Here is an 18,817-nt window from a genome sequence, read left to right on the forward strand (position 1 = left end):
AAAAATGCCACTTTTTCGCTGCAGGAAGTTAAAAATATCCGACTTCCTGTTGGGTTTGAGATATGGCTCCAAGAGACTTTTTCGTATGGTTTGGCGTGTTTGAGGTGTGTGCCAATTTTCGTGCATGTGCGTGATTCGTGTATCGGGGGCTCGTCCGTTTAATTTTTCTAGGTGGCGCTGTCGAGTCATTTTGCCACACCCACTTTCGAGACCCATATCAACCTGCTATTTACACCGCGTTTGGTGTGTGTGCAAATTTTCATGAGTTTTTGAGCATGTTTAGACCCTCAAAAGTGCCCCGATAGGGGGCGGAATAATAATAATAATAATAATAAAAAACGGAGCAATTCCAATAGGGCCTACGCACCGTTTCGGTGCTCGGTCCCTAATAATAATAATTAAAGCTGCAAGCAGCGATGATAGGGACCTCGCACCCGGTCTCACCGCCGCCCGGTGGCCTCAGGATGATGGAGAACAGCGAACAAAAATAATTTAAGCCGATATATATATAAAAAACCTGAGAAAATCACAGATTTATGCCAAACTTCCTCCTGTCAGCAGATTGCGCTAAGACTGTGAGTCAAGATTGGCATGTAGATGCCTTCAATAAAGGAATCTTATCAACCGTGTAAATTTTCAGGCAGATCGAATATTGTTTAACTTAGTTATAAGCCAAACTTCTGGTTGCCAGCAGGTGGCACTATGACTGTCAATCAATATTGACATTTAAATGTCTTCAGAAGAGGAATTTATTCAACCATGTGTAGTTTCATGCAGATAAGACATTGTGTGGCTGAGTTATAAGCCAAAATTCCTTCTGTCAGCAGGTGGCGCTATGACTGTGACTCAATATTGGCATCTAGTTGTGTTCCGGAGAGGAATTTATTCAACCATGTGAAGTTTCAGGCAGATCGGACATTGTGTGGTTGAGTTATAAGGACTTCCTGGTCAATGGCGAAGCGTTGAGGTTTGTCATGCCACTACGGACACACCCCTCAGCGAAAACTCTAAATCTTCGCAATTTAACATCACCAAGGCCTTTAAATGACAAAACCAAATTTTGGTGTTGATCGGATAAAATCCCTAGGAGGAGTTCGTTAAAATACAACACCTGGAAATGGCAAAAATGCCTCTTTTTTTCAGCAGGAAGTTAAAAATATCCGACTTCCTGTTGAGTTTGAGATATGGCACCAAGAGACTTTTTCGTATGTTTCGGCATGTTTGAGGTGTTTGCCAATTTTCGTGCATGTGAGTGATTCGTACATCAGGGGCTCGTCCGATTAATTTTTGTAGGTGGCGCTGTCGAGTCTATTTGCCACGCCCACTTCAATATTGTTATGTAGATGTGTTCAGAAGAGGACTTTTATCAACCATGTGAAGTTTCAGGCAGATCGGACATTGTGTGGTTGAGTTATAAAGCCTTCCTGTTCCATGGCGAAGCGTTGAGGTTTGTCATGCCGCCACGGACACGCCCCTCTGCAAAAACTCTAGATCTTCACAATATAACATCGCTAGAGCTTTCAGATAACACTACCCAATTTTGGTGCTGATACGATAAAATTTGTGGGAGGAGTTTGTTACTCTGTAAAACATGTAATTTCCTGTGGCCAGTTGGTGGCGCTATAACTGTATCTGGATATTGGCATGTAAACGTGTTCAGGTCAGGACTCTTATCAAACGTGTGAATTTTGAGGCAGATCGGATAATGCATGTCTGAGTTATAATGACTTCCTGTTTTGTGGCGAATCGTCAAAGTTTGCGAGGCCGCCACGGACACGCCCATCGACGAAAACTCTAAAGCTTCGCAATTTAACATCGCCAAGGCCTTTAGATGACAAAACCCAATTCTGGTGTCGATCGGATAAAATCCCTAGGAGGAGTTCGTTAAAATACAACGCCTGGAAATGGCAAAAACGCCACTTTTTCACTACAGGAAGTCAAAAATATCCGACTTCCTGTTGGGTTTGAGATATGGCTCCAAGAGACTTTTTCGTCTGTTTTGGCATGTTTGAGGTGTGTGCCAATTTTCGTGCATGTGCGTGATTCGTGGATCGGGGGCTCGTCCATTTCATTTTTCTAGGTGGCGCTGTCGAGTCATTTTGCCACGCCCACTTCCGAAGCCCATAACAAACGTAAATTTTCGCCACTTCTGAGGTGTGTGCAAAGTTGCGTGAGTTTTCGGGCATGTTTAGCCCCTCTAAATCGCGATTCATTGGAGAGAATAATAATAATAATAATAATTAAAGCTGCAAGCAGCGATGATAGGGACCTCGCACCCGGGCTCACCGCCGCCCGGTGACCTTACGATGACAGAGAAGAGCGAACAATAATAATTTAAGCCAATATATAAAAAAAGATCTAAGAAAATCACAGATTTATGCCAAACTTCCTTCTGTCAGCAGGTGGCGCTATAACTGTGACTTAAGATTGGCATGTAGATGTCTTCCGGAGAGGAATCTTATCAACCATGTGAAGTTTCAGGCACATGGGACATTGTGTGGCTGAGTTATAAGCCAAACTACCTTCTGCCAGCAGGTGGCGCTATGAAAGACTCAATATTATTATGTAGATGTGTTTAGGAGAGGACTTTCATCAACCATGTGACATTTTAGGCAGATCTGACATTGTGTGGCCGAGTTACAAGCCAAAATTTATTCTGCCAGCAGGTGGCGCTATGACTCTGACTCAATATTATTATGTAGAAGTGCTCAGGAGAGGACTTTCATCAACCATGTGAAGTTTCAGGCAGATCAGACATTGTGTGGTTGAGTTATAAGCATTTCCTGTTCCATGGCGAAGCGTTGAGGTTTGTCATGCCACCACAGACACGCCCCTCTGCAAAAACTCTAGATCTTTACAATATATCATCGCTAGAGCTTTCAGATGACACCACTCTATTTTGGTGCTGATACAGGAAAGTTTGTGGAAGGAGTTTGTTACAGTGTCAAACATGTCATTTCCTGTGGCCAGCAGGTGGCGCTATAACTGTAACTGGATATCGGCACGTAAACCTGATCAGGTCAGGACTGTTATTAAATGTGTGAATTTTGAGGCAGATCGAATATTGCATGCCAGAATTATAAAGACTTCCTGTTTTGTGGCGAATCATCAAAGTTTGCGAGGCCGCCACGGACACACCCATCGATGAAAACTCTAAAGCTTCGCAATTTAACATCACCAAGGCTTTAAGATGACAAAACCCAATTTTGGTGTTTATCAGATAAAATCCCTAGGAGGAGTTCGTTAAAATACAACGCCTGGAAATGGCAAAAGGGCCACTTTTTCGCCACAGGAAGTTAAAAATATCCGACTTCCTGTTGGGTTTGAGATATGGCTCCAAGAGACTTTTTCGTATGTTTTGCCATGTTTGAGGTGTGTGCCAATTTTCGTGCATGTGCGTGATTCGTAGGTCGGGGGCTCGTTTGTTTAATTTTTCTAGGTGGCGCTGTCGAGTCATTTTGCCACGCCTACTTCAATATTGTTATGTGGATGTGTTCAAGAGATGACGTTTATCAACCATGTGAAGTTTCAGGCAGATCGGACATTGTGTGGTTGAGTTATGAGGACTTCCTGTTCCATGGCGAAGCGTTGAGGTTTGTCATACCGCCATGGACACACCCCTCTGCGAAAACTCTAGATCTTCACAATATAATATCGCTAGAGCTTTCAGAGGACACCACTCAATTTTGGTGTTGATACGATAAAATTTGTGGGAGGAGTTTATAACTCCGTAAATCATGTCATTTCCTGTGGCCAGCAGGTGGCGCTGTAACTGTATCTGGATATCGGCATGTAAACGTGTTCAGGTCAGGACGCTTATCAAGCGTGTGAATTTTGAGGCAGATCTGATAATGCATGCCTGAGTTATAACGACTTCCTCTTTTGTGGCGAATCGTCAAAGTTTGCGAGGCCGCCACGGACACGCCCATCGATGAAAACTCTAAAGCTTCGCAATTTAACATCGCCAAGGCCTTTAGATGACAAAACCCAATTTTGGTGTCGATCGGATAAAATCCCTAGGAGGAGTTCGTTAAAATACAACGCCTGGAAATGGCAAAAACGCCACTTTTTCGCCGCAGGAAGTTAAAAATATCCGACTTCCTGTTGGGTTTGAGATATGGCTCCAAGAGACTTTTTCGTATGTTTTGGCATGTTTGAGATGTGTGCCAATTTTCGTGCATGTGCGTGATTCGTGGATCGGGGGCTCGTCCGTTTAATTTTTCTAGGTGGCGCTGTCGAGTCATTTTGCCACACCCCTTTCCGAAGCCCATAATAAACGTAAATTTTCGCCACTTCTGAGGCGTGTGCAAAGTTGCGTGAGTTTTCGGGCATGTTTAGCCCCTCAAAACCGCGATTCATTCCGGAGGAGAATAATAATAATAATAATAATAATAATAATAATAATAATAAACGGAGCAATTCCAATAGGGCCTACGCACCGTTTCGGTGCTCGGTCCCTAATTAAAGCTGCAAGCAGCGATGATAGGGACCTCGCACCCGGGCTCACCGCCGCCCGGTGGCCTCAGGATGACAGAGAACAGCGAACAGTAATAATTTAAGCCGATATATAAAAAAAAATCTGAGAAAATCACAGATTTATGCCAAATTTCCTCCTGTCAGCAGGTGGCGCTATAACTGTGACTCACGATTGGCATGTAGATGTCTTCAGGAGAGGAAACTTATCAACCATGTGAAGTTTCAGGCAGATCGGACATTGTTTGGCTGAGTTATAAGCCAAACTGCCTTTTGTTAGCAGGTGGCGCAATGACAGACTCAATGTTGTTATGTAGATGTGTTCAGGAGAGGACTTTAATCAAACTTGTGAAGTTTCAGCCAGATCGGACTTTGTGTGGTTGAGTTATACTGCAAACTACCATCTGTCAGCAGGTGGCGCTATAACTGTGACTTAAGATTGGCATGTAGATGTCTTCCGGAGAGGAATCTTATCAACCATGTGAAGTTTCAGGCAGATCAGAGATTGTGTGGAGATTGTTTTATAAGACAAACTACATTCTGCCAGCAGGTGGCGCTATGAAAGACTCAATATTATTATGAAGATGTGCTCAGGAGAGGACTTTCATCAACCATGTGACATTTTAGGCAGATCTGACATTGTGTGGTCGAGTTACAAGCCAAACTTCCTTCTGCCAGCAGGTGGCGCTATGACTCTGACTCAATATTATTATGTAGATGTGCTCAGGAGAGGACTTTCATCAACCATGTGAAGTTTCAGGCAGATCGGACATTGTGTGGCCGAGTTACAAGCCAAACTACCTTCTGCCAGCAGGTGGCGCTATGACTGACTCAATATTGTTATGTGGATGTGTTCAGGAGAGGACTTTTATCAATCATGTGAAGTTTCAGGCAGATCAGACATTGTGTGGTTGAGTTATGAGGACTTCCTGTTCCATGGCGAAGCGTTGAGGTTTGTCATGCCACCACAGACACACCCCTTTACAAAAACTCTAGATCTTCACAATATATCATCTGTAGAGCTTTCAGATGACACCACTCTATTTTGGTGCTGATACGGGAAAGTTTGTGGAAGGAGTTTGTTACAGTGTCAAACATGTAATTTCCTGTGGCCAGCAGGTGGCGCTATAACTGTAACTGGATATCGGCACGTAAACCTGATCAGGTCAGGACTCTTATTAAATGTGTGAATTTTGAGGCAGATTGAATATTGCATGCCTGAGTTATAATGACTTCCTGTTTTGTGGCAAATCATCAAAGTTTGCGAGGCCGCCACGGACACGCCCATCGATGAAAACTCTAAAGCTTCGCAATTTAACATCACCAAGGCCTTTAGATGACAAAACCCAATTTTGGTGTCGATCAGATAAAATCCCTAGGAGGAGTTCGTTAAAATACAATGCCTGGAAATGGCAAAAATGCCACTTTTTCGCCACAGGAAGTTAAAAATACCCGACTTCCTGTTGGGTTTGAGATATGGCTCCAAGAGACTTTTTCGTATGTTTTGTCATGTTTGAGGTTTGTGCCAATTTTCGTGCATGTGCGTGATTCGTAGATCGGGGGCTCGTCCGTTTAATTTTTCTAGGGGGCGCTGTCGAGTCATTTTGCCACGCCCACTTCAATATTGTTATGTGGATGTGTTCAAGAGATGACGTTTATCAACCATGTGAAGTTTCACGCAGATCGGATATTGTGTGGTTGAGTTATAAGGACTTCCTGTTCCATGGCGAAGCGTTGAGGTTTGTCATGCCGCCACGGACACGCCCCTCGGCAAAAACTCTAGATCTCCACAATATATTATCACTAGAGCTTTCAGATGACACCACCCAATTTTGGTGCTGATACGATAAAATTTGTGGGAGGTGTTTGTTACTCCGTAAATCATGTCATTTCCTGTGGCCAGCAGGTGGCGCTGTAACTGTATCTGGTTATTGGCATGTAAACGTGTTCAGGTCAGGACTGTTATTAAACGTGTGAATTTTGAGGCAGATCTGATAATGCATGCCTGAGTTATAACGACTTCCTGTTTTGTGGCGAATCGTCAAAGTTTGCGAGGCCGCCACGGACACGCCCATCGATGAAAACTCTAAAGCTTCGCAATTTAACATCGCCAAGGCCTTTAGATGACAAAACCCAATTTTGGTGTTGATCGGATAAAATCCCTAGGAGGAGTTCGTTAAAATACAACCTCTGGAAATGGCAAAAACGCCACTTTTTCGCCGCAGGAAGTTAAAAATATCCGACTTCCTGTTGGGTTTGAGATATGGCTGCAAGAGACTTTTTCGTATGTTTTGGCATGTTTGAGGTGTGTGCCAATTTTCGTGCATGTGCGTGATTCGTATATCGGGGGCTCGTCCGTTTAATTTTTCTAGGTGGCGCTGTCGAGTCATTTTGCCATGCCCACTTCCGAAGCCCATAACAAACGTAAATTTTCGCCACTTCTGAGGCGTGTGCAAAGTTGCGTGAGTTTTCGGGCATGTTTAGCCCCTCAAAACCGCGATTCATTCCGCGGAAGAAGAAGAAGAAGAAGAAGAAGAATAATAATTAAAGCTGCAAGCAGCGATGATAGGGACCTCGCACCCGGGCTCACCGCCGCCCGGTGACCTTACGATGACAGAGAACAGCGAACAATAATAATTTAAGCCAATATATAAAAAAAGATCTAAGAAAATCACAGATTTATGCCAAACTTCCTCCTGTCAGCAGGTGGCGCTATAACTGTGACTTAAGATTGGCATGTAGATGTCTTCCGGAGAAGAATGTTATCAACCATGTGAAGTTTCAGGCACATGGGACATTGTGTGGCTGAGTTATAAGCCAAACTACCTTCTGCCAGCAGGTGGCGTTATGACTGACTCAATATTGTTATGTGGATGTGTTCAGGAGCAGACTTTTATCAACCATGTGAAGTTTCAGGCAGATCAGAGATTGTGTGGAGATTGTGTTTTAAGACAAACTACATTCTGCCAGCAGGTGGCGCTATGAAAGACTCAATATTATTATGTAGATGTGTTTAGGAGAGGACTTTCATCAATCATGTGAAGTTTCAGGCAGATTGGACATTGTGTGGCCGAGTTACAAGCCAAAATTTCTTCTGACAGCAGGTGGCGCTATGACTGACTCAATATTGTTATGTGGATGTGTTCAGGAGAGGACTTTTATCAATCATGTGAAGTTTCAGGCAGATCAGACATTGTGTGGTTGAGTTATAAGAAATTCCTGTTCCATGGCGAAGCGTTGAGGTTTGTCATGCCACCACAGACACGCCCTTCTGCAAAAACTCTAGATCTTCACAATATATCATCGCTAGAGCTTTCAGATTACACCACTCTATTTTGGTGCTGATACGGGAAAGTTTGTGGAAGGAGTTTGTTACAGTGTCAAACATGTAATTTCCTGTGGCCAGCAGGTGGCGCTATAACTGTAACTAGATATCGGCACGTAAACCTGATCAGGTCAGGACTGTTATTAAATGTGTGAATTTTGAGGCAGATCGAATATTGCATGCCAGTTATAAAGACTTCCTGTTTTGTGGCGAATCATCAAAGTTTGCGAGGCCGCCACGGATACGCCCATCGATGAAAACTCTAAAGCTTCGCAATTTAACATCACCAAGGCTTTAAGATGACAAAACCCAATTTTGGTAATTATCAGATAAAATCCCTAGGAGGAGTTCGTTAAAATACAATGCCTGAAAATGGCAAAAGCGCCACTTTTTCGCCACAGGAAGTTAAAAATATCCGACTTCCTGTTGGGTTTGAGATATGGCTCCAAGAGACTTTTTCGTATGTTTTGCCATGTTTGAGGTGTGTGCCAATTTTTGTGCATGTGCGTGAATCGTAGATCGGGGGCTCGTCCGTTTAATTTTTCTAGGTGGCGCTGTCGAGTCATTTTGCCACGCCCACTTCAATATTGTTATGTGGATGTGTTCAAGAGATGACGTTTATCAACCATGTGAAGTTTCAGGCAGATCGGACATTGTGTGGTTGTGTTATAAGGACTTCCTGTTCCATGGCGAAGCGTTGAGGTTTGTCATGCCACCACAGACACGCCCCTCTGCAAAAACTCTAGATCTTCACAATATATCATCGCTAGAGCTTTCAGATGACTCCACTCTATTTTGGTGCTGATACGGAAAAGTTTGTGGTAGGAGATTGTTACAGTGTCAAACATGTAATTTCCTGTGGCCAGCAGGTGGCGCTATAACTGTAACTGGATATCGGCACGTAAACCTGATCAGGTCAGGACTGTTATGAAATGTGTGAATTTTGAGGCAGATCTGATAATGCATGCCTGAGTTATAAAGACTTCCTGTTTTGTGGCGAATCATCAAAGTTTGCGAGGCCGCCACGGACACGCCCATCGACAAAAACTCTAAAGCTTCGCAATTTAACATCACCAAGGCTTTAAGATGACAAAACCCAATTTTGGTGTTTATCAGATAAAATCCCTAGGAGGAGTTCGTTAAAATACAACGCCTGAAAATGGCAAAAGCGCCACTTTTTTGCCACAGGAAGTTAAAAATATCTGACTTCCTGTTGGGTTTGAGATATGGCTCCAAGAGACTTTTTCGTATGTTTTGCCATGTTTGAGGTGTGTGCCAATTTTTGTGCATGTGCGTGATTCGTAGAGCGGGGGCTCGTCCGTTTAATTTTTCTAGGTGGCGCTGTCGAGTCATTTTGCCACGCCCACTTCAATATTGTTTTGTAAATGTGTTCAAGAGATGACGTTTATCAACCATGTGAAGTTTCAGGCAGATCGGACATTGTGTGGTTGTGTTATAAGGACTTTCTGTTCCATGGCGAAGCGTTGAGGTTTGTCATGCCGCCACAGACACGCCCCTCGACGAAAACTCTAGATCTTCACAATATATCATCGCTAGAGCTTTCAGATAACACCACTCAATTTTGGTGTTGATACGATAAAATTTGTGGAAGGAGTTTATAACTCCGTAAATCATGTCATTTCCTGTGGCCAGCAGGTGGCGCTGTAACTGTATCTGGATATCGGCATGTAAACGTGTTCAGGTCAGGACTTTTATTAAATGTGTGAATTTTGAGGCAGATCTGATAATGCATGCCTGAGTTATAACGACTTCCTGTTTTGTGGCGAATCGTCAAAGTTTGCGAGGCCGCCACGGACACGCCCATCGACGAAAACTCTAAAGCTTCGCAATTTAACATCGCCAAGGCCTTTAGATGACAAAACCCAATTTTGGTGTCGATCGGATAAAATCCCTAGGAGGAGTTCGTTAAAATACAACGCCTGGAAATGGCAAAAACGCCACTTTTTCGCCGCAGGAAGTTAAAAATATCCAACTTCCTGTTGGGTTTGAGATATGGCTCCAAGAGACTTTTTCGTATGTTTTGGTGTGTTTGAGGTGTGTGCCAATTTTCGTGCATGTGCGTGATTTGTGGATCGGGGGCTCGTCCGTTTAATTTTTCTAGGTGGCGCTGTCGAGTCATTTTGCCACGCCCACTTCCAAAGCCCATAACAAACGTAAATTTTCGCCACTTCTGAGGCGTGTGCAAAGTTGCGTGAGTTTTCGGGCATGTTTAGCCCCTCAAAACCGCGATTCATTCCGCGGAAGAAGTCGGAAGAATAATAATAATAAACGGAGCAATTCCAATAGGGCCTTGCACCGTTCGGTGCTCGGTCCCTAATAATAATAATAATAATAAACGGAGCAATTCCAATAGGGCCTACGCACCGTTTCGGTGCTCGGTCCCTAATAAACGGAGCAATTCCAATAGGGCCTACGCACCGTTTCGGTGCTCGGTCCCTAATAATAAACGGAGCAATTCCAATAGGGCCTACGCACCGTTTCGGTGCTCGGTCCCTAATTAAAGCTGCAAGCAGCGATGATAGGGACCTCGCACCCGGGCTCACCGCCGCCCGGTAGCCTCAGGATGACAGAGAGAACAGCGAACAATATTAATTTAAGCCGATATATATAAAGAACCAGAGAAAATCACAGATTTATGCCAAACTTCTTCCTGTCAGCAGATGGCGCTATGACTGTGAGTCAAGATTGGCATGTAGATGTGTTCAGGAGAGGACTTTTATCAACCCTGTGAAGTTTCAGGAATATCAGACATTATGTGGTTGAGTTATGAGCCAAAATTTCTTCTGTCACTAGGTGGTGCTATGACTGACTCAATATTGGCATGTATATGTGTTTGGGAGAGGTCTTTTATGCACAATGTGAAGTTTCAAGCTGTTCAGACCTTGTCTGGCTGAGTTATAAGCCAAACTACCTTCTGCCAGCAGGTGGCGCAATGACAGACTCAATATTATTATGTAGATGTGTTCAGGTGAGGACTTTTATCCACCATGTGAAGTTTCAAGCTGTTCAGACATTGTGTGGGTGAGTTATAAGCCAAAATACCTTCTGCCAGCAGGTGGCGCAATGACTGACTCCATATTGGCACATATATGTGTTCAGGAGAGGACTTTTATCAACCATGTAAACTTTCAGGCAGATCGGACTTTGTGTGGTTGAGTTATAATGCAAACTACCATCTGCCAGCAAGTGGCGCTATAACTGTGACTTAAGATTGGCATGTAGATGCCTTCAGTAATGGAATTTAAACAACCATGTGAAGTTTCAGGCAGATCGGATGTTGTTTGGCTGAGTTATAAGCCTATCTACCTTCTGCCAGCAGGTGGCGTTATGACTGACTCATTACTGTTTTGGGGATGTGTTCAGAAGAGGACTTTTATGAGCCATGTGAAGTTTCAGGCTGATCTGACTTTGTGTGGTTTAGATATAAGGACTTCCTGTTCCACTGCGAAGCGTTGAGGTTTGTCATGCCGCCACGGACACACCCCTCTGCAAAAACTCTAGACCTTCACAAAATATCATCACTTAAGCTTTCAGATAACAACCCACCAAACTTGGTGCTGATACAAAAAAAAATAGTGGGAGGAGTTTGTTACTCTGTAAATCATGACATTTCCTGTGGCCAGCAGGTGGCGCTATAACTGTATCTGGATATTGGCATGTAAACGTGTTCAGGTCAGGACTCTTATTAAACATGTGAATTTTGAGGCAGATCGGATAATGCATGCCTAAGTTATAATGACTTCCGGTTTTGTGGCGAATCGTCAAAGTTTGCGGGGCCGCCACGGACACGCCCATCGACAAAAACTATAAAGCTCCGCAATTTAACATCGCCAAAGCCTTTAGATGACAAAACCCAATTTTGGTGTCGATAGCATAAAATCCCTAGGAGGAGTTCGTTAAAATACAACGCCTGGAAATGGCAAAAATGCCACTTATTTGCAGCAGGAAGTTAAAAATATCTGACTTCCTGTTGGGTTTGAGATATGGCTCCAAGAGACTTTTTCGTATGTTTTGGCGTGTTTGAGGTGTGTGCCAATTTTCGCGCATGTGCGTGATTCGTAGATCAGGGGCTCGTCCGTTTAATTTTTCTAGGTGGCGCTGTCGAGTCATTTTGCCACGCCCACTTCAATATTGTTATGTGGATGTGTTCAAGAGATGACGTTTATCAACCATGTGAAGTTTCAGGCAGATCAGACATTGTGTGGTTGAGTTATAAGGACTTCCTGTTCCTTGGCGAAGCGTTGAGGTTTGTCATGCCGCCACAGACACGCCCCTCTGCAAAAACTCTAGATCTTTACAATATATCACCGATAGAGCTCTCAGATGACACCACTCAATTTTGGTGCTGATAGCATAAAATTTGTGGGAGGAGTTTGTCACAGTGTAAAACATGACATTTCCTGTGGCCAGCAGGTGGCGCAATAACTGTATCTGGATATCGGCATGTAAACGTGTTCAGGTCAGGACTCTTATCAAACGTGTGAATTTTGAGGCAGATCGGGTAATGCATGCCTGAGTTATAACGACTTCCTGTTTTGTGGCGAATCGCCAAAGTTTGCGAGGCCGCCACGGACACGCCCATCGACGAAAACTCTAAAGCTTCGCAATTTAACATCGCCAAGGCCTTTAGATGACAAAACCCAATTTTGGTGTCGATCGGATAAAATCCCTAGGAGGAGTTCGTTAAAATACAACGCCTGGAAATGGCAAAAACGCCACTTTTTCGCCGCAGGAAGTCAAAAATATCCGACTTCCTGTTGGGTTTGAGATATGGCTCCAAGAGACTTTTTCATATGTTTTGCCGTGTTTGAGGTGTGTGCCAATTTTCGTGCATGTGTGTGATTCGTGGATCGGGGGCTCGTCCGTTTAATTTTTCTAGGTGGCGCTGTCGAGTCATTTTGCCACGCCCACTTCCGTGACCCATATCAACCTGCTATTTACACCGGGTTTGGTGTGTGTGCAAATTTTCATGAGTTTTCGGGCATGTTTAGACCCTCAAAAGTGCCCCGATAGGGGGCGGAATAATAATAATAATTAAAGCTGCAAGCAGCGATGATAGGGACCTCGCACCCAGGCTCACCGCCGCCCGGTAGCCTCAGGATAACAGAGAACAGCGAACAATATTAATTTCAGCCGATATATATAAAGAACCTGAGAAAAATCACAGATTTATGCAAAACTTCCTCCTGTCAGCAGGTGGCGCTATAACTGTGACTCAAGATCGGCATGTAGATGTCTTTAGGAGAGGCATCTCATCTAACCTGTGAATTTTCAGGCAGATCGGACATTGTTTGGCTGAGTTATAAGCCAAACTACCTTCTGCTATCAGGTGGCGCTATGACTGTGACTCAATATTGTTATGTGAATGTGTTCAGGGGAGGACTTTTATCAACCATGTGAAGTTTCAGGCTGATCGGACTTTGTGTGGTTGAGTTATGAGGACTTCCTGTTCCATGGCGAAGCGTTGAGGTTTGTCATGCTGCCACAGACACGCCCTTCTGTGAAATTTTCAGACCCTAACAAAATGTAATTGCTAGAACTTTCAGATAACAACCAACCAAACTTGGAGCTGATACGAAAAATTTTGTGGGAGGAGTTTGTTACTCTGTAAATCATGACATTTCTTGTGGCCAGCAGGTGGCGCTGTAACTGTATCTGGATATTGGCATGTAAATGTGTTCAGGTCAGGACTCTTATTAAACATGTGAATTTTGAGGCAGATTAGATAATGCATGCCTGAGTTATAATGACTTCCAATTTTGTGGCGAATCGTCAAAGTTTGCGAGGCCGCCACGGACACGCCCATTGACAAAAACTCTAAAGCTTCACAATTTAACATCGCCAAGGCCTTTAGATGACAAAACCTAATTTTGGTGTCGATCAGATAAAATCCCTAGGAGGAGTTCGTTAAAATACAACGCCTGGAAATGGCAAAAATGCCACTTATTTGCCGCAGGAAGTTAAAAATATCCGACTTCTTGTTGGGTTTGAGATATGGCTCCAAGAGACTTTTTCGTATGTTTTGGCGTGGTTGAGGTGTGTGCCAATTTTCGTGCATGTGCGTGATTCGTAGATCAGGGGCTCGTCCGTTTAATTTTTATAGGTGGCGCTGTCGAGTCATTTTGCCACGCCCACTTCACTATTGTTATGGGGATGTGTTCGGGAAAGGACTTTTATCAAGCATGTGAAGTTTTAGGCTGATCGGACTTGGTGTGGTTGAGTTATAAGGACTTCCTGTTCCATGGCGAAGCGTTGAGGTTTGTCATGCCGCCACAGACACGCCCCTCTGCGAAAACTCTAGATCTTCACAATATATCATCGCTAGAGCTTTCAGATAACACCACTCAAATTTGGTGCTGGTACAATAAAGTTTGTGGGAGGAGTTTGTCACACTGTAAAACATGTCATTTCCTGTGGCCAGCAGGTGGCGCTATAACTGTATCTGGATAGTGGCATGTAAACGTGTTCAGGTCAGGACGCTTATCAAGCGTGTGAATTTTGAGGCAGATCGGATAATGTATCACTGAGTTATAATGACTTCCTGTTTTGTGGCGAATCGTCAAAGTTTGCGAAGCCGCCACGGACACACCCATCGACGAAAACTCTAAAGCTTCGCAATTTAACATCGCCAAGGCCTTTAGATGACAAAACCTAATTTTGGTGTTGATCGGATAAAATCCCTAGGAGGAGTTCGTTAAAATACAACGCCTGGAAATGGCAAAAATGCCACTTTTTCGCTGCAGGAAGTTAAAAATATCTGACTTCCTGTTGGATTTGAGATATGGCTCCAAGAGACTTTTTCGTATGTTTTGGCATGTTTGAGGTGTGTGCCAATTTTCGTGCATGTGCGTGATTCGTGGATCGGGGGCTCGTCCGTTTAATTTTTCTAGGTGGCGCTGTCGAGTCATTTTGCCACGCCCACTTCCGAGACCCATAATAAACGTAAATTTTCGCCACTTCTGAGGCGTGTGCAAAGTTCCGTGAGTTTTCGGGCATGTTTAGCCCCTCAAAATCGCGATTCATTCCGGAAAAGAATAATAATAATAATAATAATAATAATAATAATAAACGGAGCAATTCCAATAGGGCCTTGCACCGTTCGGTGCTCGGTCCCTAATAATAATTAAAGCTGCAAGCAGCGATGATAGGGACCTCGCACCCGGGCTCACCGCCGCCCGGTGACCTTTCGATGACAGAGAACAGTGAACAATAATAATTTAAGCCAATATTATTTAAAAAATCTAAGAAAATCACAGATTTATGCCAAACTTCCTCCTGTCAGCAGGTGGCGCTATAACTGTGACTCAAGATTGGCATGTAGATGTCTTCTGGAGAGGAATCTTATCAACCATGTAAAGTTTCAGGCACATGGGACATTGTGTGGCTGAGTTATAAGCCAAACTACCTTCTGCCAGCAGGTGGCGTTATGACTGACTCAATATTGTTATGTGGATGTGTTCAGGAGTGGACTTTTATCAACCATGTGAAGTTTCAGGCAGATCAGAGATTGTGTGGAGATTGTCTTATAAGACAAACTACATTATGCCAGCAGGTGGAGCTATTAAAGACTCAATATTATTATATAGATGTGCTCAGGAGAGGACTTTTCTCAACCATGTGAGATTTAGGCAGATCGGAGTTTGTGTGGCTGAGTTACAAGCCAAACTTCCTTCTGCCAGCAGGTGGCGCTATGACTGACTCAATATTGTTATATAGATGTGTTCAGGAGAGGACTTTTATCAATCATGTGAAGTTTCAGGCAGATCAGACATTGTGTGGTTTAGTTATAAGGACTTCCTGTTCCATGGCGAAGTGTTGAGGTTTGTCATGCCGCCACGGACACGCCCCTCTGTGAAAACTCTAGATCTTCACAATATATCATCGCTAGGGTTTTCAGATAACACAACCCAAATTTGGTGCTGATACGAAAAAATTTGTGGGAGGAGTTTGTTACTCTGTAAAACATGTCATTTCCTGTTGCCAGCAGGTGGCGCTATAACTCTATCTGGATATCAGCATATAAACGTGTTCAGGTCAGGACTCTTATCAAGCGTGTGAAATTTGAAGCAGATCGGATAATGCATGCCTGAGTTATAATGACTTCCTGTTTTGTGGCGAATCGTCAAAGTTTGCGAGGCCGCCACGGACACGCCCATCGACGAAAACTCTAAAGCTTCGCAATTTAACATCGCCAAGGCCTTTAGATGACAAAACCCAATTTTGGTGTCGATCGGATAAAATCCCTAGGAGGAGTTCGTTAAAATACAACGCCTGGAAATGGCAAAAATGCCACTTTTTCGCCGCAGGAAGTTAAAAATATCCGACTTCCTGTTGGGTTTGAGATATGGCTCCAAGAGACTTTTTCGTATGTTTTGGTGTGTTTAAGGTGTGTGCCAATTTTCGTGCATGTGCGTGATTCGTGGATCGGGGGCTTGTCCGTTTAATTTTTCTAGGTGGCGCTGTCGAGTCATTTTGCCACGCCCACTTCCGAGACCTGTAACAAACGTAAATTTTCGCCACTTCTGAGGCGTGTGCAAAGTTGCGTGAGTTTTCGGGCATGTTTAGCCCCTCTAAATCGCAATTCATTCCGGAAAAGAATAATAATAATAATAATAATAAACGGAGCAATTCCAATAGGGCCTTGCACCGTTCGGTGCTCGGTCCCTAATTAAAGCTGCAAGCAGCGATGATAGGGACCTCGCACCCGGGCTCACCGCCGCCCGGTAGCCTCAGGATGACAGAGAACAGCGAACAATATTAATTTCAGCCGATATATATAAAGAACCTGAGAAAAATCACAGATTTATGCCAAACTTCCTCCTGTCAGCAGGTGGCGCTATAACTGTGACTCAATATTGGCATGTAGATGTCTTTAGGAGAGGCATCTCATCTAACCTGTGAATTTTCAGGCAGATCGGACATTGTTTGGCCGAGTTACAAGTCAAACTACCTTCTGCCAGCAGGTGGCGCTATGACTGAGACTCAAGATTGGCATGTAGATGTGTTCAGGAGTGGACTTTTATCCACCATGTGAAGTTTCAGGCAGATCAGATATTGTGTGGCTGAGTTATAAGCCAAAATACCTTCTGCCAGCAGGTGGCGCTATGACATACTCAATATTATTATGTAGATGTGTTAAGGGGAGGACTTTTATCCACCATGTGAAGTTTTAGGCAGATCGGACATTTTGTGGTTGAGTTATAAGGACTTCCTATTCCATGGCGAAGCGTTGAGGTTTGTCATGCCGCCACGGACACGCCCCTCTGCAAAATCTCTAGATCTTCACAATATATCATCGCTAGAGCTTTCAGATGACACCACCCAAATTTGGTGCTGATACGAAAAAAATTGTAAGAGGAGTTTGTTACAGTGTAAAACATGTCATTTCCTGTGGCCAGTAGGTGGCGCTATAACTGTATCTGGATAGTGGCATGTAAACGTGTTCAGGTCAGGACTCTTATCAAACGTGCGAATTTTGAGGCAGATCGAATAATGCATGCCTGAGTTATAACGACTTCCTGTTTTGTGGCGAATTGTCAAAGTTTGCGAGGCCGCCACGGACACGCCCATCGACGAAAACTCTAAAGCTTCGCAATTTAACATCGCCAAGGCCTTTAGATGACAAAACCCAATTTTGGTGTCGATCGGATAAAATCCCTAGGAGGAGTTCGTTAAAATACAACGCCTGGAAATGGCAAAAACGCCACTTTTTCGCCGCAGGAAGTCAAAAATATCCGACTTCCTGTTGGGTTTGAGATATGGCTCCAAGACACTTTTTCGTATGTTTTGGTGTGTTTGAGGTGTGTGCCAATTTTCGTGCATGTGTGTGATTCGTGGATCGGGGGCTCGTCCGTTTAATTTTTCTAGGTGGCGCTGTCGAGTTATTTTGCCACGCCCACTTCCGAGACCCATATTAACCTGCTATTTACACCGGGTTTGGTGTGTGTGCAAATTTTCATGAGTTTTCGGGCATGTTTAGACCCTCAAAAGTGCCCCGATAGGGGGCGGAATAATAATAATAATAATAATAAAAAACGGAGCAATTCCAATAGGGCCTACGCACCGTTTCGGTGCTCGGTCCCTAATAATAAAAAACGGAGCAATTCCAATAGGGCCTACGCACCGTTTCGGTGCTCGGTCCCTAATAATAATTAAAGCTGCAAGCAGCGATGATAGGGACCTCGCACCCGGGCTCACCGCCACCCGGTGGCCTCAGAATGACAGAGAACAGCGAACAGTAATAATTTAAGCCAATATGTTTAAAAAATCGGAGAAAATCACCGATTTATGCCAAACCTCCTCCTCTCAGCAGGTGGCGCTATGACTGTGACTCAAGATTGGCATGTAGATGTTACCAGGAGAGGAATCTTATCAACCATGTGAAGTTTCAGGCAGATCGAACATTGTTTAGCTGAGTTTTAAGCCAAACTGCCTTTTGTCAGCAGGTGGCGCTACGACAGACTCAATGTTGTTATGTAGATGTGTTCAGGAGAGGACTTTTATCAACCATGTGAACTTTCAGGTAGATCGGACTTTGTGTGGTTGAGTTATAATGCAAACTACCATCTGCCAGCAGGTGGCGCTATAACTGTGACTTAAGATTGGCATGTAGATGCCTTCAGTAATGGAATTTAATCAACCATGTGAAGTTTCAGGCAGATCGGATGTTGTTTGGCTGAGTTATAAGCCTATCTACCTTCTGCCAGCAGGTGGCGTTATGACTGACTCATTACTGTTTTGGGGATGTGTTCAGAAGAGGACTTTTATGAGCCATGTGAAGTTTCAGGCTGATCTGACTTTGTGTGGTTGAGATATAAGGACTTCCTGTTCCACGGCGAAGTGTTGAGGTTTGTCATGCCGCCACGGACACGCCCCTCTGCAAAAACTCTAGATCTTGACAATATATCATCACTTAAGCTTTCAGATAACAACCCACCAAACTTGGTGCTGATACAAAAAAAAATAGTGGGAGGAGTTTATTACTCTGTAAATCATGAC

The 18,817-nt window shown here is 43.9% G+C and overlaps 1 protein-coding gene and 2 long non-coding RNA genes across 4 annotated transcripts in view; 2 read left to right on the forward strand and 1 right to left on the reverse strand.

The window, feature by feature from the left end:
* The window catches only part of LOC137490176 (uncharacterized), a 331,069-nt gene that overhangs the window by 89,746 nt on the left and 222,506 nt on the right, over window positions 1–18,817 (forward strand). The gene's annotated exons all lie outside the window — the stretch shown is intronic.
* man2a1 (mannosidase, alpha, class 2A, member 1) overlaps window positions 1–18,817 on the reverse strand; it is a 178,848-nt gene that overhangs the window by 43,407 nt on the left and 116,624 nt on the right.
* On the forward strand, window positions 2,506–10,060 carry LOC147844422 (uncharacterized). Of its 2 annotated transcripts, none has more exons than XR_015491890.1 (3): window positions 2,506–2,666; window positions 5,155–5,425; window positions 8,501–10,060. It is a non-coding gene; the product is annotated as an uncharacterized LOC147844422 (long non-coding RNA). The 2 variants fall into 2 exon arrangements; XR_015491889.1 differs by lacking the exon at window positions 2,506–2,666 and adding an exon at window positions 7,578–7,715 and having other exon boundaries at window positions 4,880–5,287.

The sequence above is a fragment of the Danio rerio genome, chromosome 5, assembly GCF_052040795.2.
Source record: "Danio rerio strain M-AB ecotype USA chromosome 5, GRCz13ab, whole genome shotgun sequence".
NCBI lineage: Eukaryota > Metazoa > Chordata > Actinopteri > Cypriniformes > Danionidae > Danio > Danio rerio.